Source organism: Xenopus laevis, chromosome 1S, assembly GCF_017654675.1.
Source record: "Xenopus laevis strain J_2021 chromosome 1S, Xenopus_laevis_v10.1, whole genome shotgun sequence".
NCBI classification, from domain to species: Eukaryota; Metazoa; Chordata; class Amphibia; order Anura; family Pipidae; genus Xenopus; species Xenopus laevis.
In genome coordinates, this window is record NC_054372.1 from 78,059,503 (window position 1) to 78,082,839 (window position 23,337).

Genomic DNA, 23,337 nt, shown 5'->3' on the forward strand with positions numbered 1-23,337 from the left:
AGTCTATCATGCGCCATTAATGAACGCTTGAAAATTCAAGTGACCATTCAGCCTACATAAAGGCTGCCGCTGGTACAGCAGCTGTAATGGCGCATGTCAAAACTGCATTCCCCCGTCCCAAATGTGTTAGACAATTTAATATAGCGACATTGTTCACAACAGCCATATCTGAAGCTTCCAGGTGTCTTGCAACAGGCTGTTTTTAAACCTTTCTGAAAATGACTTTGAGTTAGTATGTCCCCAATGCTAGTGTGTGTTTTGTAAGTGAATAGTGGATGGGGAGTAACCAAATGAGATAAAGTAGGGTCTTTGGACAAAATGTCCCAATGTTTATGTATTATAGATCTAATGTCTTTGTCATTTTCATTGAAGGTCAAGATGAGTCTTGTCTGACCCTGGTTATTTGAACCCCCTTTTTGAGTCCCGGATTTTTTCCAATTGTAAAGTAAATCCTCCCTATTTTGTGCCAGGGCCCGTTGATATGCTTTATGAAGAGACCGGGTTTTGTAACCCCGTATCTTGAATCTCTGATATAATTTGTAAGCCTCCTGCTTGAAATCCTCCTCTGAGGAATAGAAAACAGAAAATATGCATCATAGCAAAATTAAACAGGTGCATAAATTTGAACAGAAAATATGCATTATAGCAAAATTAAACAGATGCATAAATTTGGGCACCCCAACAGAGATTTATATAGTACTTAGTTGAGCCTCATTTTGCAAATATAACAGCCTCATATATATATATATATATATATATATATATATATATATATATATATATATATATATATATATATCATACATATGAAAGCTAAGAAATGCATACCATGGCATCAGCTTTGTGTTTTAGTTTCTTAGCCTCCTTCATGTAATGTTCTGGCGAAACTTAAGTAACCTAATGGCAGTGCAAAAATAGAAGGGACATATATAAGACATCACAGAATAAGTGTTATGTAACACGAGTACTAATAAATAATCCAGCAAACAAACTTTTCTTCAAACTTGAGCGGTAGTCTTGTTGGCTTGACATTACCATTTGGCAAAGAAGGCACTGGGAAAGGATTTGTGTAATTTTCTGCAGACCCCTAGAAATGTTTTATAAAGAATTTAGTTCATAAGTGTTATAAAAATGTACTATCATTATTATAATGTTATATAGCAAAATCTTAGACAAATATTTGCCTCCAGTTAAAGAAAACTTGACAGATATCCCCTTGGCAGTACACCACCTTGTTACACATGGGCTCAATAAATACACATATAATCTGTTTTATTAAAAAATTAAAGTTAATTAGCGTTCTCCTGTTATTTCCTGGTTCTTGAAAGTTAGATACTTGGATTATTAGGGCAAAGATAAAAACTGTCACAGCAAAGGGGTGAGAGCAGGGCCAAACTAAGTATATCAATTAAATTCAGCAACACAGGTTGAACAGGGGAAATACATTGGGTATTAACAATATTGGGGTAGAGGGTACTTGGCCTGCCACCCACATGCAACAAAAAGGGAAAAAAATCCATCCCTAATCCACCTGACCCACAGGTTTTGTGCTGTCCCAATACCGTAAAACTTTAACAGCATTACATATTTTATGCCTCTGGTGACAGTTTAGGCAATACAATAAAATGTATGTATTTATGTGCTGCAATTTAAGTAATAGAATGGTAATAATCTTGAAATGGAATATTAAAGTTTCAAAAATTAATTAATTAACTATATTATTTATTTATTACCAAGGCAAATACTTTGCAGAATAAACTGGGGCTGTGCAATGCAAACCACAACTAGAATGAGTCTGTGTGACAGTATTCAAAGATGAATATCCACATAAAAGCATGTAAAAAAATGACTATGCATGGACTGACCTTTGAACTGTCAACCAACCAGCATCTTTTTATCTTATGATCTAAAGGAATGCAGCTGATACTGTCACTTGCATGTTTAGCTAAAGTCTCATCCATGCAACAAGGCTAATGCCAGATGGTATTCTCTGAAAATGGCTGGTAGACATTTTGGCAGTAAAGTCGAAACTAAACCAATTGCCCAGTTCATCTGTGCACATTAAGGATTATGCTATATAGAATGTGTTCCTTAAATCACTTAAGGTGGCCATAGACATTAAGATTTTTTTTAAAGATATTTTTTTATTATAGGATCAAGCTTATACTAAAACGACCGTTTAAATCTATAATTTGTCCATCAACTAAAAAGACCATTTCAAGTGAAGCTGTGAAAACTGTGGGTAGCTGCCTGATGGCCCTTCAAAAATTGGACAATGAATACATTTCATTGTGAATGATGATAATGTTATAACCTGACCAATCAATTTTCTGACCGATAAAAAATCCTTAGCTGTACGATTGTTCCCACTAACCTCACAATAATTATACAGATTTGTTGGATCACAAACAAGAAATTAGTGTTACCTGGGGAATGTATTATTGCACAGCACATTTATCAGCTGTCATTTACCTATCTGGTCTCATTTTATAATATATAAAAACCCACATAAAAAACCTCAAAGAATACTGTATGTTACAGTATGTCATGCCAAATTGCTAACGTAGCAAAGTGCACACTAAAACAGCTAGCCAAGCTTTGCTGAACAATCCCAGCATACTTGTTTACAGAGATACCAAAGCTACTATGAAACTCTACCCACTTGTTGTCAGATGTACATTACCATATGCTGACAACAGCAAAAACAAATCACAATAGGTAGAGCAGATACTGCCAATTTGCAACAATATAGTTAAGTGGTGCAGTGGTATGAATACTACCTTGCTAGTTTTCGCATGATGAGAGAGCTTTTCCTCCAATTTCCTGTGCTTTGAAGAGGAAGACTCTTTGTGGTTGCTTTTGCTTATTGCAGTTGGCTGTACGTGGTATTTTCACTAGGATGCCGTTTTTGTGGCAGCTTCTCTGGTATCTTGTGTGTGTGCTCTGTGAGAGACATTGGTTTCTCTTGCCAATGCTTTTTGTAAAAGATTTCAGAGGGTTCCTTAGGTGCTCTGCAAATACATTTGTAGTTTTAAACAAGGACATTTTTCCCCAGTGATCTTATGTTAGGGTGCAAGAGAATATATGGCTACTATTTATAGGCCTACTTCTAGCAGCTATAGGTCCCTCTGATCTTGTGTCTAAAATTAAGCTGGTCTCATTGTTTTTAATTGTTCTGCTTCTGTTTTGCCATTGATCTAATACATTGTACAGCACTGGGAAATATGTTGCCACTTTATAAATAAGGTAAAATAATTAGTTAATTTTAATGTCACCTGTAGTACAATCAATTTAATGGCAATCATTAAAATAAAAATAATGCAGACACATACAATTCTGCAGTTACAGGTCAACTTCTGAACGGTGTAGTTTTACTGGCAACATAAGAAAAGCCTGAGGAATAGGCAGCCAAACCACCTGCAAAGGACTCTATAGCAGCAAGTAGAAACTATTTTGAAATTGAATTGGGCTTATCAAATCACTTACTTTTTTGTAGGCAGTTGTTTATGATTAGAATTTGATTTTACTTCTGTTTCCAACTTCATTTTCTTGTGTGTTCCATTTCTTTCTCCTTCTTCTACCTTTATTTGACCATAATAAATAAATTGATACAATAATAAATTGATACGAAAATACAGGGAGAAATTAAATTTTTAATATTAAACTTCAGAGTAAAATCATGCTATACAACATACACAGCGATTTTCAATAGAAAATGGCAGGCCTACAAAACATGCAGACATCGTGGATCTGGAATCTAGAAGCTAATAGGCCAAAAATTGCACCTAAACTTACACTTGAATGGGAAGTTGAACGGGAACTATTGTACTTAAGTGGGAACAATTGTGAAAATTAATATTTAAAAAAAGGTTAATTTCATGGAATTTATCTAAATAAAATTAGTTTTAAAATTCTATACCGTTTCTGAAATAATCACACTACACTTCACTATCCCCCTCTCTGCAATCTGAACCATGCAGGCCAATTGTCTAGACCAGTGCTGTCCATCTTGAGTGGTACAGAGGGACGGTATTTTTTGGCCGTCTGCCATGATGTGGGCAAGCTATTTAAAGATTTGTAAAGGGATCACATTCAAGAGTATGTTCTTGAAAATAAAATAACTAATAATCAGCATGGCTGAAGGATAGATCATTCATATATGCAGTCACTACCCATACGGAGCAAACGTGGTGGGACACATAGGCAGCATAGGGCAGGCAGAGCATGGTGCACAGGCAGGGTAGAGCAGGAGAAAACATGTCTTAGGGCATTTACAATCGGAAGCATAAAAAAAACAGCCTGAATCTGAGGTGTGAACAATGTGGGGGGGGCACGGGTTGGATTGCGACCCTCAGACCACCAGTTGGATAGCACTGGCCTAAGCAAAGGGAACACACCTGCATGGAGAGCTCCTTCGACCACATGCTGTCTGTTCACAGCAAAATCTTCCAAATACAAACACCCCTCTCAAATCAACTCCAGGGCTTTTATCTGTTTCATTGATAATGACATAACAAATGAATTGCCCACACCTGCCCATGAAATAGCCTTTGAATCAATTGTCCAATTGCTTTTGAGCCCCTGAAATAAAGTGATTGTGTTAAACAAAAGGCTTTAGTTCCTCACATTTTTATGCAATCTTTTTGTTCAACCCACTGAATTAAAGATGAAAGTCTGCAGTTCAACTCCATCTGAGTTGTTTTATTTAGAATTCATTGTGGTAATGTACAGAACCAAAATTAGAAAAAAAGTTGTCTCTGTCCAAAGATTTATGGGTCTAACTGTAGATCCCAGATTTATCACATTTGATTTTAGGCTTGATGGAAATTTAGTGCAATGTGAATACAGGTACGGGACCTGTTATCCAGAATGCTCGGGACCTGGGGCTTTCCAGATAATGGCTCTTTCTGTAATTTGGATCTTCATACCTTAAGTCTCCTAGAAAATCATGTAAATGTTAAATAAACCCAATAGGCTGGTTCTGCTTCCAATAAGGATTAATTATATATTTGTTTGGCTTAAGTACAAGGTACTGTTTTATTATTACAGAGAAAAAAGAAAATCTTTTTTAAAACTTTGATAATAGATTTCGGAATAACATATCCCAGACCTGTACTCTTGAATATATCAGTATCTCCTGCCACTCAAAGGTGCATAAACACTATCTAAATTTTGAAAAATAAACATGCTTTTTTTTAAACACACACATACTGTACCTGATTCCACAGACAGGCAGCAGACTCTGTGGTTGCAGGAGGCCCAAGAGTGTGTAAGGACATGTAAGGCTCTAATTAATGAGCAATTTCAATATATCTTGTTGTGGGGCCCAGTAACATCTAGTTACATCACTGTGATAAGAGATAGACTATGGTATCATGCTATCCTTTTAACTTGTGAAATTAGGCATGTTTCTATTGAAAAAATATTAGGGATGCACCAAATCCAGGATTCTGTCATTTTCAGTAAGATTCAAAGTGCCTGGATGAACAGAACCATAAAATTACACTTTTTGGCATACAAAAAAGGACTTTTTGTTACACGTGGATGGAGTGGGATTCATTTTAACCCTTTCTTTCTTTTAGTATGCAAATTAATTCAGGTCAGGATTTGGCCAAATCCTTCATGACAGTTTCAGGATTTGGCCAAATCCCAATATAGTGGATCCCTAAAAATTATATTTATTTCAAAGTTCAGTTAGTGTGCACTTCTTGTACAAGAACAGAATTGAATTAGCTAATGTCCCGTTAAACCTTGATACTTGTATAACCTTTATTGCGGTTAATTAGAACCAGCAATCATTACCTTTCTCTTTGAATGATTATTGCTGTGATTTTGAGACTCAGACTCTTCTTTTCTCGAAAAAGAACTTTCTTTGCTACTTTCCTTCTTATTTTTAAGATGGTGTGTTTTTCCAGCTACACCTGGGAACCTTGAAAGTAGAGACAATTCAATTTTAACAACAGGGGAATACGATTTGTGGTTGTTACTAAGTGGTGGAAGTCTGTTGTCCCCAATGGGTAATAACACTTTGTCTTTGTGTAAGTTCTCACATACAACAACTGCTGGGTGAAAGAGATGCGTCCTATGATTGGCTTTGCTCTTATTTTGCACCTGTTCAGAGGGGGGCATTGTGGGAGTGAATGGGTTGAAAGGCTTTTTTTGCTGCTACTAACATGGTGAAAACTCTTGTGCTTCTTTTTTTCACTAGTTTGTGCAATGCTTGGGTCCTTACAAACTTTTAATTCTATTTTATCTTTTGTTTTCACAGATGGCTTCTCTTTGGAAGGCTGGTCTCTGGGCCTGTAAGGTTCACTTTCTACTTTAAGTCCCACATTTGCATCTTCTGTCCCCAAAGATTTGAAAGACTTGCTTGGTTGTTTTATGCCAGCTGTCTGCCTGGGAGTAACAGTTTTACTGACCACAGGAGAATCTCGGCAGCCTTCTTTATTATGAACTTGTTCTGGAGAAGTCCATGGTGATTTTTTGTGGGATAGTTCTAAATTCTTTGGGGATTCATGAGGAGATGTGAAAATACTTCCTTGTCTTTTACTCTCCCAATGGTTTGATTGTTCATGGTCCAAAAGGTTATGGTTTTCAGCTGATGCTGTAGACAATCCAACTTTGTTCATATAGTGGCGTAACTGCCATATATCAGGATCTGGCTGTAATAAATGGGAAGGGGATCTATTACACAATGTATATTAGATGCTACTTGATCTTTATGCTTAAAAATTATTTTCCCCCCACAAATCTCCACTCATTAGTACTGGAAATCTTTTCTACATATGCAATATATATTAAAATATACTGTTAATGGTACACATCCATGGAAGAATATAGTATTTGACTAGTTAAATTGAATGCAAAATATTCAGGCACCAGTTGCCAAATTATCTATTTTTTGTTTTCTAACTGAAAAGTAGTAAGCAACAACTTCAATAATGTATGTGTTAAAAGCAACAAATTAGAAAATGTTAATGCGCTATCACATTCTATTTCATTGTGCTGTGAAATGTGCAAAAGTTTGAATGCCCTTCCTTTTATCCAGAGATAAACAGTGCTTTTGCAAGGTCCCTAATTAGGCCTAAGGCGTTCCATGGGCTCCCTTAAGCAACTGAGTGATAATCTGAAAATTAGGCTAATTATACTATACCTCAGGGGAAGGTTATGAAAACATTGGAAACATTTCTAACTCAAGATTTCCACTGTCTGTAATGTCAACAAGAAACTGCAGTTATGGGGAACTATGGAAGTCAAAGCAAAATCTGAAAATCCAAGAGAATTTCTGGATGCTGCCCAGCAAAGGCAAACTCTTATATGACTGCAAAATACATGCAGGAAGATTTGGCTAAAAGAGGAGTGGTTTCTTGCACAAACACAATCTGAAAGAGTAATCATGAGGAAGTCTTAGGCTAATGTCACACATAGCGAATCTCACCTGTAGACAAGTATGGCCGAGAATCCCCTCCTACCCTTCTTGATGTGCCTGTAGTTTGTGTTGGCGTGGGTGCAGGCACAAGCGGCAGATTTCAGTGCCAAAATGCTCTCATGTTTCACCACCAAAACAGTAAAGCTAATGTAGGGATGTGTAAATAGCCACCCCTAGTATTTTGTGCAGGCAGTCCCTCCATGTTATGGACACCTAAATGGGTCCTAAAATACAGTTGGGAGGGGTACTGTTGACTCTTGTTGTTTCCCACAGTGACCAGCAGATGGCACTGTGCTAGAGTATAAAAGGCTCTGAAGCCAGATTATCAGGGTCCATTTTGTGCCGGCTCTAGCCTGTGCAGGAGGCAGAGCTCGAGTTGGAACCTAGACAGGTCAGGTCTAGTAAGAATAGGCTACTCACCTTTATAGATCACTCTAGGAGTGATAGTCAGTCAGATTATTTAGCTGAGCAGTCTGAGGCTCCTACGAGGATTGTAGTGGGATTAAGATCCCAGGGTACTCATTGCCCAGAAGTAGGGACTAAGTGTACAGACCTAGGGTAGATAAGATTCCCCTCAGGTTCCACTTAGGGAAAAGGCTGAAAGCTGGGTGTACCTCCTCAAAGCTGCATGTATTGTTCCTATCTCTGAGGAGAATCATACTGACCCAAGGTGTTGTGAGTACTGCCTATTCAATGTACTGTATGAACCTGCAATGTTCTGATCTATGTACACTCCACTGTGGATTGTATACTGTGCTCAATAAATCTGTTATTTGTTAAATTATAAGAACCACTGGCGCCCAATTCTTTGCACCCTGATTACTGTTACAGTTGCACTACACCCTGCTTCCATCTCGATGCGAAGGCTCACTCCCTAAGGTTTAAGGTCTCATCCGGAGCATATGTACTAGGAGTGAAGCCCATAGTAGAGTAAGGTGCACTCAATTTACTATAGCGCTACACTAACATTTTGGGTCGAAGCCATGTGAGCGTGTGCTGGGCCAATGCAATCCATCCAAGTGCAGGCACATCATAGGAGCGGATTCTCACCCTGCGTTTGTCACAGACCAAGATCCCCTATGTGTGACCTTATCTGCAATCTCATCACAAATGTCAGCATCTCAGGTTTGCAGCATCTTAACTATCCAATAAATGCAGTAAAAATTAAGCCCCATAATAAGCCAGATTTGCCAGAAGTTTGCGTGAAGCAAAAAAAAAAAAAAAAAAGCAATAACTGCCAGTCAGTGACACAGGAAACATTCTGGGGGTTATTTATTAAAGTCTGAATGCTAAAAACAATTTAGTTTTGTTACTATAAAATCTGAATTTCTAGTGGAAAAAAACCCCTCAAATTTTTGGAGATTTAATATACCTCAAGGCTGCAAAAAGTCAAAATCTGAAAATCTGCCATCTCAGACCTGCCGAGGTTGTATATAAGTCAATGGGAGAGGTCCCTATCCTATTTGAAAATTTCTGTGGACTGCTCTGGATCTAGCCTGAAAATCTGACTATTTTGGGCAAAAATCGGAAAAATTCTGACTTTTCAGGAAAAAAAGTCAGATAAGATCAAGCGATTCTGGCAGCAGCTCAGCTTCATGCTTTTCTGGAAGCTGAAACTTGCTGTATCAAGTCAATGCAAGCTCTCTGAATACATGCTATAGTAACTGTAAATACAATTCATGTAACATAATGGTCCTGTACCTCTGGGGTAGGCACTCTTGGAGGCTCAAGCACTTCACTGTCACTTGAGTTGCCTTCACTCTCAGAATCTGACCAGCTGTCTGACTTGCTGCTTTCTGATTCTATACTGCTGGAATGTGCTGAAACCACACTGTTGGTCTGGGACTGCAGGACACTAAATACCAAGCAGATTGCATTAAGGGAAAGGCACTTAGCCACAAACTGCATTTTAAACATTTCTGATATTTCACCACTATGCTTAATGTTATATTTAAACTAAGACTATGGCACTAATAATGCAGCATTTTAACATTTGACACAATGTCTAATATTGTGCATGATGTTACTAAAAAACAACACAGGAATTATCTTTAAAAACTGTGCAAACTGTTTCATTGGTATGAAAAACTATTCCCTTCTAGTAAGTTTATTGTGTGCATTTCCTGTGTCCAATGATCAGTATTGAGTAGCAGTCAGTTTTGCACTGAATTGTTATTCGATAACTGTGAGTTGCCTCTAATAGTAGTTGCTTATTCATTCTTGCATGTAAAATAAGAATATAACCTGATACGTAAAACACAATTATAGAACATTTTACAGTTCAATACCTCTAATCCAAAATAATAGTTTGCTATACAGAGCAATATACCATGGTTTAGAAGGAAAGCTATACCTTGGTGGAGCAGATGATGATAGCGGTGGCTTTTCACAAACCTGGATAGATGGAGTACAAAATATTTAAAATATCCATTTGAAAACAGAGTAAATATTAGCAAATAATTTTATGCTAGAGTTGAGCATAAAATGACATACCTCTTCTCCATCACTGTTATCACTATCGCTGAGTTGGAGGTCATCTTCCAGCATGCTGAGAAAGAAAATGGTAAGACATAAAATGTCAGGTAAACATTATACACTCATTTTGGGTTATAGATGACAGATACACAGATAACAAGCAGCAGTAAGCAGATGACATGTAATATTGCTCTGGAGGATGAACATGTACTTACAAAGTTACATAGTTAAATTGGGTTAAAAAAGACAAAGTCCATCAAGTTCAACCCCTCCAAATGAAAACCCAGCATCCATACACACACCCCTACTTTTAATTAAATTCTATATACCCATACCTATACTAACTATAGAGCTTAGTATCACAATAGCCTTTGATATTATGTCTGTCCAAAAAATCATCCAAGCCTTCTTAAAGGCATTAACTGAATCAGCCATCACAACATCACCCGGCAGTGCATTCCACAACCTCACTGTCCTGACTGTGAAGAACCGCCTACGTTGCTTCAAATGAAAGTTCTTTTCTTCTAGTCTAAAGGGGTGGCTTCTGGTACGGTGATCCACTTTATGGGTAAAAAGGTCCCCTGCTATTTGTCTATAATGTCCTCTAATGTACTTGTAAAGTGTAATCATGTCCACTCGCAAGCGCCTTTTTTCCCAGAGAGAACAACCCCAACCTTGACATCTCTTGTCTACTCTCATAATTTAAGTCTTCCGTCCCTCTAACCAATTTAGTTGCACGTCTCTGCACTCTCTCCAGCTCATTTATATCCCTCTTAAGGACTGGAGTCCAAAACTGCACTGCATACTCCAGTTGAGGCCTTACCAGGGACCTATAAAGAGGCATAATTGTGTTTTCATCCCTTGAGTTAATGCCCTTTTTTATGCAAGACAGAACTTTATTTGCTTTAGTAGCCACAGAATGACACTGCCCAGAATTAGACAACGTGTTATCTACAAAGACCCCTAGATCCTTCTCATTTAAGGAAACTCCCAACACCCTGCCATTTAGTGTATTATTATTTTTGCCAAAGTGCAAACCCTTGCATTTTTCAACATTGAACCTCATTTTCCAGTTTGCTGCCCAGTTTAGACAAATCACTCTGCAAAGTGGCAGCATCCTGCATGGAACCTATAGTTCTGCACAATTTAGTATCATCTGCAAAAATAGAAACAGTACTTTCAATGCCCACCTCCAGGTCATTAATAAACAAGTTGAAAAGCAAGGGACCTAGTACAGAGCCCTGCGGTACTCCACTAACAACACTGGTCCAATTAGAAAATGTTCCATTTACCACCACTCTTTGTAGTCTATCTTTTAGCCAGTTCTCTATCCAGGTACAAATACTATGTTCCAGACCAACATTCCTTAATTTAACCAGTAACCTTTTGTGTGGCACTGTATCAAATGCTTTAGCAAAGCTAACATTCTCATAGAAAGAAATTAAGTTAATCTGGCAAGATCTATTACGCATAAAACCATGCTGGCACAAACTCATAGTATTATGATTTGCTATGAAGTCCAGTATCTTATCCTTTATTAACCCTTCGAAAAACTTTCCTACCACTGACGTCAGACTAACTGGCCTATAGTTTTGAGGCTGAGAATGGGATCCTTTTTTGAATAGAGGCACCACATTAGCAATTCGCCAGTCTCTCGGCACTATGCCAGATCTCAATGAATCCTGAAAAATTAAGTAAAGAGGTTTGGCAATCACAGAGCTAAGATCGCTAATTACCCTGGGATGAATACCATCTGGCCCTGGACCTTTGTTAATCTTAACATGTTCTAGTCTCTTTTGAATTTCTTCATGTGTGAACCATGCATCATTAGTTGTATTACTAGAATTGGGACTGTTAAGAAGGAAACCTTCACTTACTGGTTCCTCATTTGTGTAGACAGAAGAAAAATATGAGTTCAGAATCTGCGCTTTTATTTTGTTTTCATCAACCAGCTGATAGTAAGGGTCCCACCCCTTCCTGCTTTGTTTTTTTACTATTAACATATTTAAAAAATAATTTTGGATTTTTTTTACTGCTTGCTGCAATATCCTTTTCTATATCAATTTTAGCTTGCCTTATAACTTCTTTGCATGATTTATTGGCCTCCTTGTACCTTATAAATGTTTCGGCTGTACCAGCTAACTTGAAAGCCTTAAAAGCACGTTTTTTCTTACCCACCTCAACACCAACGCTTCTATTGAACCAAAAAGGTTTTGCTTTGCAACGACGTTCCTTGCTTACAAGTGGAATATACTGACAAGTATATTTATTAAGCAGGATTTTAAAAACTTCCCATTTTTGTTCTGTGTTTAACCCTGTGAAAAGCATTTCCCACTTAATATATTGCAGAGATACCCTTATACTGTCAAAGTTTGCACGTCTGAAATTTAGTGTTTTAGTTACTCCCTTATAGAATTGCTTCTGCAACAGAATCTCAAAAGAGACCATGTTATGATCACTATTCCCTAAATGCTCACCCACACAAATGTTAGAGATGAGTTCAGTATTGTTAGTTATTACAAGGTCCAAAAGAGAGTTATTCCTAGTAGGTTCTTGAACGAGCTGGAATAAAAAGTTGTCATTCAGCATATTTACAAACCTACTAGCTTTTTCTGTCTTAGCAACCCCATTACCCCAGTCAATGTCTGGATAGTTGAAGTCACCCATAGCAACAACTTGACTCAGCTGTGAAGCCGCTTGTATCTGCAAGAGTAGCTGGGCTTCATACTCGACACTTATACGAGGTGGTTTATAGCATACACCAATGATAATTCTTTTTGTTACCTTTTTCCCAGTCAAAATCTCTACCCAGAGTGATTCTACACCCTCACCAGTGCCAGCTATTGTTATTTCTTTAGCGCATGGCTTTGATTCAAGATTTACATACAAACACTCTCCTCCACCCTTTTTAATCCCTCTGTCCCTCCTAATTCTGTTGCTTGTATCTGCAAGAGTAGCTGGGCTTCATACTCGACACTTATACGAGGTGGTTTATAGCATACACCAATGATAATTCTTTTTGTTACCTTTTTCCCAGTCAAAATCTCTACCCAGAGTGATTCTACACCCTCACCAGTGCCAGCTATTGTTATTTCTTTAGCGCATGGCTTTGATTCAGGCTTTACATACAAACACACTCCTCCACCCTTTTTAATCCCTCTGTCCCTCCTAAAAAGGGTGTAACCATTTAAATTCACAATCCAGTCACATGTTTCATCCCACAAGGTCTCAGTGATACCAATTATATCATAATTTTTAGAGCATGCAATTAATTCTAGGTCTCCCATTTTACATGACAAACTCCATGTATTTGCCAGCATACAGCGGAGGTTACTACTTTTACTTTTGAAATTTGCATTACTTAGTGGAGAATTATACGTTAAGTTAGTATTATTAGAGGGACCTCCTTAGCTGGTAAACTGTATGCCCCCCTCACTCCTCCCCCATGACCCCTTACTGATCCCACTGCACCGTCTACCCTAGCTTCCCCATAATTCTTTATCTCACCCCCCTTGCCTAGTTTAAACACTCCTCCAACCTCTTAGCCATTCTTTCTCCTAGCACCGCGGACCCCCTTCCATTGAGGTGCAAACCTTCATGACTGTATAGGTTGTACCCCAACGAAAAATCAGCCCAGTGCTCTAGGAACCCAAACCCTTCCTTCCTGTACCAAGACTTGAGCCACGCATTTGCCTCCCAGTTCAGTCGGATACCAATTACATCAATTCTTAGATGATCCTTTTGCAAATGTAACAGCCTCTAGACACCTCCTATAGCCTTTGATGAGTGTCTGGATACTGGATGTCGGAATTTTTGACCATTCGTCCATACAAAATCTCTCTGGTTCAGTTAAATTTGATGGCTGCCGAGCATGGACAACCTCCTTCATATCATCCCATAGATTTTCGAAAATATTGAAGTCGGAGGACTGTGACGGCCATTCCAGAATATTGTACTTCTCCCTCTGCTCAAATGCCTTTGTAGATTTCGAAGTGTGTTTAGGGTCATTGTCTTGTTGGAATATCCGACCCCTGCGTAACTTCAACTTTGTGACTGATGCTTGAACATTATCCTGAAGAATTTGTTGATATTGGGATGAATTCATCCTCGACTTTAAGAAGGGCCCCAGTCCCTGAACTAGCCACACAGCCCCACAGCATGATGGAACCTCCACCAAATTTGACAGTAGGCAGCAGGTGTTTTTCTTGGAATGCAGTGTTTTTCTTCCGCCATGCAAAATGCTTTTTGTTATGACCAAATAACTAAATGTTTGGCTCATCATTCAAAAGCACTTTGTTCCAAAATGACTGTGGCTTGTCTAAATGAACTTTTGCATATAACAAGCGACTCTGTATGTGCCGTGACTGCAGGGAAGGCTTCTTTTCATCACCCTGCCATAAAGATGTTCTTTGTGCAAATTGCACTGAATTGTAGAACGATGTACAGATGCACCATCTGCAGCAAGATGTTCTTGAAGGTCTTTGGAGTTGATCTTTGGGTTGTCTGTAACCATTCTCACAATCCTCCTCATATGCCGCTCCTATGTTTTTCTTGGCCTGCCAGATCTGGGTTTTACAGCAACTGTGACTGTAGCATTCCATTTCCTGATTACATTCCTTACAGTTGAAACTGACTGTTTAAACCTCTGAGAAAGCTTTTTGTAGCCTTCCCCTAAACCACTATACTGAACAATATTTGTTTTCAGATCTTTTGAGAGTTGCTTTGAGGATCCTATGCTGTCACTCTTCAGAGGAGAGTCAAACAGAAGCACAACTTGCAATTGGCCAGCTTAAATGCTTTTTCTCATGATTGGACACACCTGCCTATGAAGTTCAAGGCTTAACGTGCCAATTTGGTGTTGCCAGTTATCAGTATTGAGCAGTTACATGCATTCAAATTAGCAAAATTACAAGGGTACCCAAAGTTTTGCACAGACAGGTTTTCACATTTGATTTAATTTCATTCAACTGAATACTGCTTCACTAAAAATCTTTGTTTGGTACTCAGATATTCCTGGGAAATGAAAGACATACCCCTGTTATCTTTTTTGTTGAAAGTAGAGTAAATTATTATGCAGGCTGAAAAGGGTTCCCAAACATTTTCATATGACTGTATATCCACAGACTGCCCTGTGCATGACATTCCTTAAAAGTTAACACAAATTTTTTCTTTTGCATGAAATCATAAGAGACACTGGTCTCAACAATGAGCTTTTATGTTCATGTTCTCCCTCTTGCTTAAACATTAGCATTTTACATTTCTGCGACAGTGATCTATACTATGTGAACACAAAAATGCAAGATAACAGTCAAGCAAGACTCTTTGGGCCCTGGCAGAGTCATGCAACCCCTCCGACATGCTTTTCCATGTGTAAGTAATGGATTCTGGAACTTAAGTTCCTCTGCTTTCAATAGTAGGGTGGAGTTGATGAACAGATTCTTTGAAAACCACAGGTACTTCAAGTCCCAGAATTACCATGTAACAAAGTGAGGGAGGTGTTGCATGACTCTTAGGGGCAGATTTATCAAAATTTGAGATTAGATATTACCATAGAAAACCTAAATTTTTTTATTCACTCCTTTGGTTAGTGAATTTATCAATGTGTGAAAGTAACACCACAAGTTGATGAAAATCCCATAGGAATGAACAGAATGTGGGTGAATCTGCCCCTAATCTGTCTAAGGGGAATTCTTATAAACGAGCGATCTGTGAAATTGTATGTGTAAAAAAACAAACATAAAATATTTATATTTAGCAGCTCACACAGTGATTATGAAACCTGTTTATGTAACAAATGCATGTGTTCAAGTCAAAAAGACTAGTAAATTTCACTTTTCATTTTAACTAGCTGTTGGGCATGGCTGTGTGCTGTGTCTACCATACACAACATAGTAGGCAAGGATTAAAAAAAAAAAAGAAATGCCTATATCATGTTCAGCCATTTTGTCTATGTTGAAATTAACCTCTCCAATTTGCTTCAGATTCTTGACTCCATGAGGACAATCTGAGAAGGACAATCTGAGAAACAACTGGTCTGCCAGTGGTGCTTAGCACTCTCATTCTACTATGTAATTGTTTTAAGGGCAATGGCACAGCCATCAATCACCAGTAATACATCTCTGTTTCTGTGGGTGACTAATCCCAGCGCTGATTCTGATGAAGAAGCCTCCTGAGACAGCTCCTCAAAATGCCGCCCCCCCCTCGCTGGCTTACCTATTGGGAGGGGAGGCATCCAAGGCAGGAACACTAGTGTGGAGACTGCAACTGCGCTCTCTTGTACCGAATTTCTGGTTTCAAAACTGGAAATTCAGCTCCTAAAAGTACCAGGAGCAGCTTTTTGCCGTCTCTGGAAACGTTTCTGGCTCTGCCGCCTGAGGCCTCAGCTCGCCTCATTGGCGGAGCGCCACTGACTAATCCCCTGTAAAATCTTTCCCACTGGCAACAATGTGAATCGTTGATGGTAAAACCCATGTGTTGCTTCAAATAATAGGCTTGTATTGAATTTGTCTTCTGCCTAATTCCTTAAATCAAAAATCCTGATTTTTGGACAAGTAATAGTATATTGTTGTTTATTATTTTGCTTTTTTTCTACCATCTCCTCTCTGTAGCTGATAAAACCAACTTCTCCCACAATTGCACCAAGGAGTTTGATCATGTGTACAAAAAAGTGCTTTCAATTTCAGTATTCTGCATTATACAAGAAAACATTTTAAAAATGCAGAATTTTATATTGAAATCATGTTGAACAGAATTGGATCAGCTCAGAAGCAGTAGGAAGCAACATAGTAATAAAGTAGAGGAGGCTGAAACATTTTTGTCCAAGGCCTCTTAAAGGAAAACTATACCCCCCAAACAATGTAGGTCTCTATTAAAAGATACTGAGTAAAACAGCTCATGTGTAAAACCCTGCTTCATGTAAATGAACCATTATCATAATAATATACTTTTTCAGTAGTATGTGCCATTGGGTAATCATAAATAGAAAATTGCCATTTTAAAAAAATAAGGGCCGCCCCCTGGGATCGTAAGATTCACTGTGTACACATACAAACCACATGTAAGGTCACATGAGCCAATTAACAGACAGAGTTCTGCCGTTTGCTTCCTCACTTCTTCCTGTTACAGTTAGAGTTGTAGTATTTCTGGTCAGGTGATCTCTGAGGCAGCACAGATAGAGTCACGAAATGGTGGCTCAAGGCAAGAGATGTAAAAGGGCAATATTTATGTAAATATATATTCCAGTTTGGTGAGATTCTTTAATATGTCATTCAATTTGATATAAACTATCTGTTGCTTAAGTATTCATTTTGGGGGTATAGTTTTCCTTTAAATGGGGCCGGTCACCCAAAAAAAAAAATATTCAAAATCATATTTTATCACATTAGTCAAGCAAAATTAACTTTAATTACATAATATAAATTATTTAAATCTTGTGTCCTTCAGTCTGGGAATTCATAATTATAGCAGGCAGGAGCCAATTTGTGAACACTGTTATTAAGGCAAGCCTTGTATCATCTCAGAATCTTGTTTGTGCACCAGAATGGGGGACCTGATGTCCATCCCCATGCCCTGGCTACACAATTAATTAATTAAACAGTGAAGAGAACAGGGGAATGTGTGGAGAGCAGTGACATCTAGGAAGCTGAATGGAAAGTAATTGTCTGCACCACCTGTATGCCTAAGGCATAGAGGAGTGGCAGACAATATTTGATTGACAGCTGAGATTTTTAAATGAGCTTACAACAGCTGGATTTCATGTTTAATTTGAAAATTACTTTTATTATACAGCTTTTAGTGTCTGGGTGACAGATCCACTTTAAGCTTAAATGTTGTTCCTACTTTCCCCTGCCATAGAGCTTTCAAAATATACAAGCCTTTCTTCCTAACAGAGACTTTCTATACATTTAACCAGTGTAGTAGCTGTGACTGCTGGGAGAGAGGAAGCAGCCTTACCTGCTTCCCCCTGCGGGCATCTGCCTAGGGTGATGTTATCACCGGGCGCAGCTCAGTGACCGAGCATGGGACAAGGGGAGCGCAGCGTCACGTCCCCCCCCCTTCCCTATGCAATAAGCAGGTAGAGAAGCATAGGGACAGCAGCATCAGGCTGTTGTTTCCCTCAGTCGGCCAATCTACTCCTGTCCCCTCTCCTAAATCACACAATTTGCTCCTGTCCCTTCTGAACAGCCACCCACCCCTGCTTAGTGCAAGAACCATTAATATGGCTGGCCCACTATTGGAGCAACTACGCGCCAAGGTGGCAGCTGAAGGGGTTGACTGGCTGCAGGAGATTATTAACCCCAGACAGCAGCCACTTATAAGACCAGGGAGAAACGGGATTAGGGTGGTTACAACCCGTCCAGCCCGCCATCTAGATTAAGCCCCAGTCCACCCAGGGCAAGGCATGGGGCCCTTTCTATGTCTGCACCTAAGGCTGCTCACCCCCCCCTTCCCACAGTGATTTGGGTTGCCGCAGCACAAGCTACAGCGGCATCAACTGGGAACCACACAGGCAGGGTCGGACTGGGGGGCCCGGGGCCCACCGGGACTGCTGTCCAGGGGCCCCCCTCCGGCCCCCTGCACCCCTACTAAAATGCGTCGGCCCAGCAACACCGCCGTTTGGCGCGCATGCGCAAGAGCGCCGTTCGGCGTGCATGCGCTGGTGGCGCTGCGCATCGCCGGAATTTTTTTTTTTTTATCTAGAAATATCTAGAGAAGGGGCCAGTCCGACACTGCACACAGGGACCGATATCGTACATCAGGTTAGGTACGGCTGCTTCCATATGAGTCACACCGAAAAAAGGGGTACTCATTCACCTAATGTCATTCCACCCACTCAAAATAGGTCCTCCACTAGACCTGTGTTGCTAAAGGGACACTCCTCTGGTCCTGTTTATCGGGAATCTGAGTTGGACATTGGAGTTTTTTCATCCAGCTCAGAAGAGGGTGAACCCTTTTTGAGGTGTCTGAAGCCACTGTCGGGATGCACGGTACTGTTCAGGCCTCTATTGCTGTGCCTACAGAGGGTTCGTGGGAAGCTTTTTCCGTTTTACAAGGGCAAGTTTGTCCCCCCCCCCAGTTACTGCTCCGCCTTCTCTGTCTAGCATGGCACACTGGTGGGCAAATAAGAGGAGAGCCCACTCTTTTCACAGAGATTCTGATAACCGGAGCTCTGGTTGGCGCAGCTGCCACCAGACTGATGGTAAGAGGTCCCGCAAGGCTGCACGGCACAAGGGTGCTACCAGCCACAGACACAGAGTCTTCATGTGCAGAGTCCGATGTTACAGGCTCAAACTCGTCACAGACTGCCTCCAGTTCTACGCATTACCGCTGTCACTGCCTCTCCAGCCATTCCTCAAGGTCTTGGTGAGTCATCCGGTTTAGGAGCATGGGACGAACCCCCAGTCAATTCTGAACTACTGTTGACCTTACATTCTATTGTGGGTAAGCTTGAAGGTAAATAAGGTCAAACTACGCCTAATAAAACTGTGGCGTTACCTCCTCCATTAAAAGATACTCATTTTTGTGGGGTTACACCTCTAGGTTGTCATTTTACAGATGAACTCAGGGAAAAAATTAGCAAAATAAATACATAGACATCTGGTCCCTTATTTCCCCTGAGCAAACCACTATAGACAGGGAAAGGCATTTTGATAGGCAGGAAGATAGGAAATCGAAAGTGTCAAAAACTTTCAATAATTGGCTCCAAGCCTTTTCAGTATTAGCATGCGTAATTGGTCAGAATCCCAGACAAAATGTTCGAAACTCTTTATATACCTAGATGTAATTTATGGTGCATATAGGACCCATAGGGATTCTGCCTGGTGGCGCTATGACGAGGAATTTAGGCACTGAAACCAGACTTAGGTTGGGATAAAGCTACTGATGTGTGGTTGCGTTTGATGACGACTCAGTGAGACCACCCCTTTCAGTACCCTGCCGCAGCACAGAATGCCACCGGGGCAACCAGTGCTGCGGCCCCACGGAACCTACTGGCTCTTAACTGAAGGGCGTTGCCAATTCTTTGGAGCATGCAGATTTAAATATGAATGCTCTTTCTGTGAAGATGCACATTCAGTGTTCCGCTGCTTGAAAAAAAACCACAGCCACGGGTAGTTTCGAGAACCCCAGTAAGCGTGCAATGTCCCCATGGTTAGACCTGTAACCCAAGATGTAGGAGGCCGCCTTACTTAGAGATGGGTTCACATTGTTTCTTTATCCCTTTCAAATATAACACATCTCCAACCTTTGCCAACAATCTAAAATCAGTATTGGATAATCCAGACATAGTGGCATCGAAATTGAAAAAAAGAGGTTGAATTAGGTAGGATAGCTGGCCCCTTCGATTCCTTGCCCATCCCTAAAATGAGAATTTCCCCACTGGGTGCTGTACTCAAGAAAGAAATGGGTAAATACCACCTTATTCATCACCTCTCATACCCAAAAGGTGACTGTCAATTTTGGGATCAGCAAGGAGGCAGCGGCTGTGACATACATCTCATTTGACAGGGCCGTCACGCTGGTTAAAAAAACCGGTCAAGGCTCCTTATTAGCAAGGTCTGACATAGAATCTGCCTTTCGGCTCCTCCCAGTGCATGAAGATTGTTGGGTTGTCAGTTTGAGGGATATATGTATTATGATATTTTCCTCCCAATGGGATGCTTGATATCATGCAGATACTTCAAAGTATTTAGTTCCTTTCTTGAGTGGATTATTCGAAGGGAATCGGGCCATAATTGCATAATACATTACTTGGAGGATTTCCTTTTTGTAGGACCACCATCCTCCCGTACGTGCAAATTGTTGTTAGATACATTCACATTCTTTTTTTTTTTTTTTTTAAAGATATTTTTATTGGATTTTCATACATGAACAACATAAATCATAATAAGACAACAAAAAAAAAAAAAAAAAAAGAAAGAGAAGAAAAGGAAAGAAGAAGAAAAGAAATAGAGCAGAAGAGGTGAGAGGTGATCCATCCTGGCAACATTGCAGTACTACAATGAGAAACAGGCCTTTAAAACACATTCGGGCTATTTGTATTAGAGTTCAATACCCACACCATCCAAATTGCTATAAATTTGTCTGTACACCCTCTGGAACATTCACATTCTTTAAACACAGATTTGGGGTACCCATTGCCCAAGAAAAAACTGAAGGTCCCACAACAACACTGTCCTTCTTGGGAACTGAGATAGACACAGAAAAAATGGTTTTCAGGCTGACGCAAGCCAAGCTCACAAAATTGTTAGACAAAGTTTATGGGGTGATGCAGGCCAAGAAAGTTACATTACAACAAATGCAGTCCCTCCTAGGCCTCTTAACCTTTGCTTGTCACGTTATGCTGATGGTTTGGGCACTGCTTCCTCCAGGAGTATAATGGGCACACCTGCATGTGGGGGGTGTCTAACAATGAGTTAGCTCTTTACACAGATGCATCTGGGGCCATAGGTTTGGTGCCATATATGGCAGCAAATGGTGCGCCGGTGGTTGGCCTGAAGGGTGGGCACAGCCTGGGCTCTGCAAATTTACCTCTGGGGGCGGTACATGACCAACCATACAATTTGCTTCTGGACAGAAAATCTTAGCTTTGGTTTTTGTATCAATAAACTAACTTCTGCTTCCTTCCAGTTCTTGTCCTGCTTCGCCACTTGGTGTTACGATGCCTTGAACATAATATTTGATTTCAGGCTCAACATGTACCAGGAAAATACAATACCACTGCTGACTCTCTTTCTCGTTCGCAGTGGCAAACGTTCCTAGTTCGTGGAGCGGACTAGGAGGGCTCAACTTGTCCAACTTTCTTATTTTACCTGGTGGGAACAGCTTATGAACATGGTCAGGACATCAGTTACACCTCCACTTGGAGAGGACATGGTAATGCTTTCGAGGAATGGTTAATGTTTGGGAAGGGATGTAATCTCGTTGATGATCATATGTGGTTGCAGATTACAATCGACTACCTCCTAGACCTAAAAAATAATGGGGAAATCCTCAGGGGCGTCACAAAAGCGCGTATCGGGAATAGCCTTCTTCTTTAAATTATTGGACCTAAAAGACATGATAAAACATGCGTTAAAGGGTTGGAGAAAACAAGTGGTCTCCAAGGATATCCATAGACTGGGTTCTTTCAGTCTCTCAACAGCTGATCAACTCCGCCCATACGGTGGTAAAATCTCATTATGCAAATATAATATTCAGAGCAAGCTCACCAAATTTCGTTGTTGGCTTCTTCCACAGGTATTCTGTGTATAATACCCAATAGTTCAATGCATTCAGTAGTTTGTGGAACAAATCCAGGGCAGCAACTTGTCTGCAAAGTTCTTTATTGGGAAGCTGAGTTACACAACATGTTTCGGGCCTACGCCCTTTATCAAGTGCAAAAAGGAACAACCAAAAACAATCATTTATAATCTCATGTGACTAACAGCAGTGCAGTATGGGTAAAAGTTTTCCATTAACTATTTAGTGTTATACATCTTAAAGTGCATTGTGCAACTATAACTCCCATATAGCTGCACACAGTTCATCATGGATAAAACTTTTTCATTAACTATTTAGTAATATACATCTTAAAGTGCATTGTGCAATTATAACTCACATATGGCTGCGCACAGTTCATCATAAATAGAACTTTTTCATTAACTATTAGTGATATTCATCTTAAAGTGCATAATCTCATTATGAAGAGGTCCTAATTGCCAATGCTTTTAGCTTTACATTCTTTGGTGCCCTTAGAATAAGGGAATTAGTCCCTCCCAGCAAAACAAAACCAGGGGGCCTGTTGGCTAAAGATGTGGTATTGGGAACAGATTTTCTTGTTACCTTGCTGGGATTCAGTGTGTCCGGTTAGGCTAGCATGATCCTTTTCCTTGCTGCAGCACTTGGTGATTGCTTTTTGACCCATGAGAACAGTTACCCCCTGACGCGTTTCCAATTCAACACGATTTTCAAAAAATGTTTAGCCAATTTAGGTCTGGGTAGGATTTTGGTACTCACTCCTTTAGAATGGGGGCAGCTACCGAAGCCAGCTTAGGTGGTATAGGTGAAAACACAAGCGAAAGCGCTTGGGAGGTGAAAATCCGATCGCTACACCTTCTACATTCGGTCAGGACTGCTGTCTTAACTAAATTTGTTTTCCTTTCCAGGTGGCTTTACGCCTGTTGTCCTATTGGTGGGTCATTCATATATACACATCGGGCCAGGCAGTGTGCGGAGATCTACCCTGGAGGTCTTAGTCTCAGCTTCAATGGGGTGCAGGTTCATTGGAATGGTATACCTGGATTGCTATGGCTCCGTGTCCTCCCAGAGGTAATTAATTTCAGCAAGAATTACAACGGCCCATTGGTGCTAGTAGTGCACGCAGGCGGAAATGACTTATGTTATCTTAGGATAGCTGAGTTAATATCTATAATTACATTTGATTTTGACCATTT

At 39.9% G+C, this 23,337-nt stretch overlaps 1 pseudogene; it reads right to left on the minus strand.

Moving 5' to 3' along the window:
• LOC108704103 overlaps positions 1–23,337 on the minus strand; it is a 46,646-nt pseudogene that overhangs the window by 10,743 nt on the left and 12,566 nt on the right.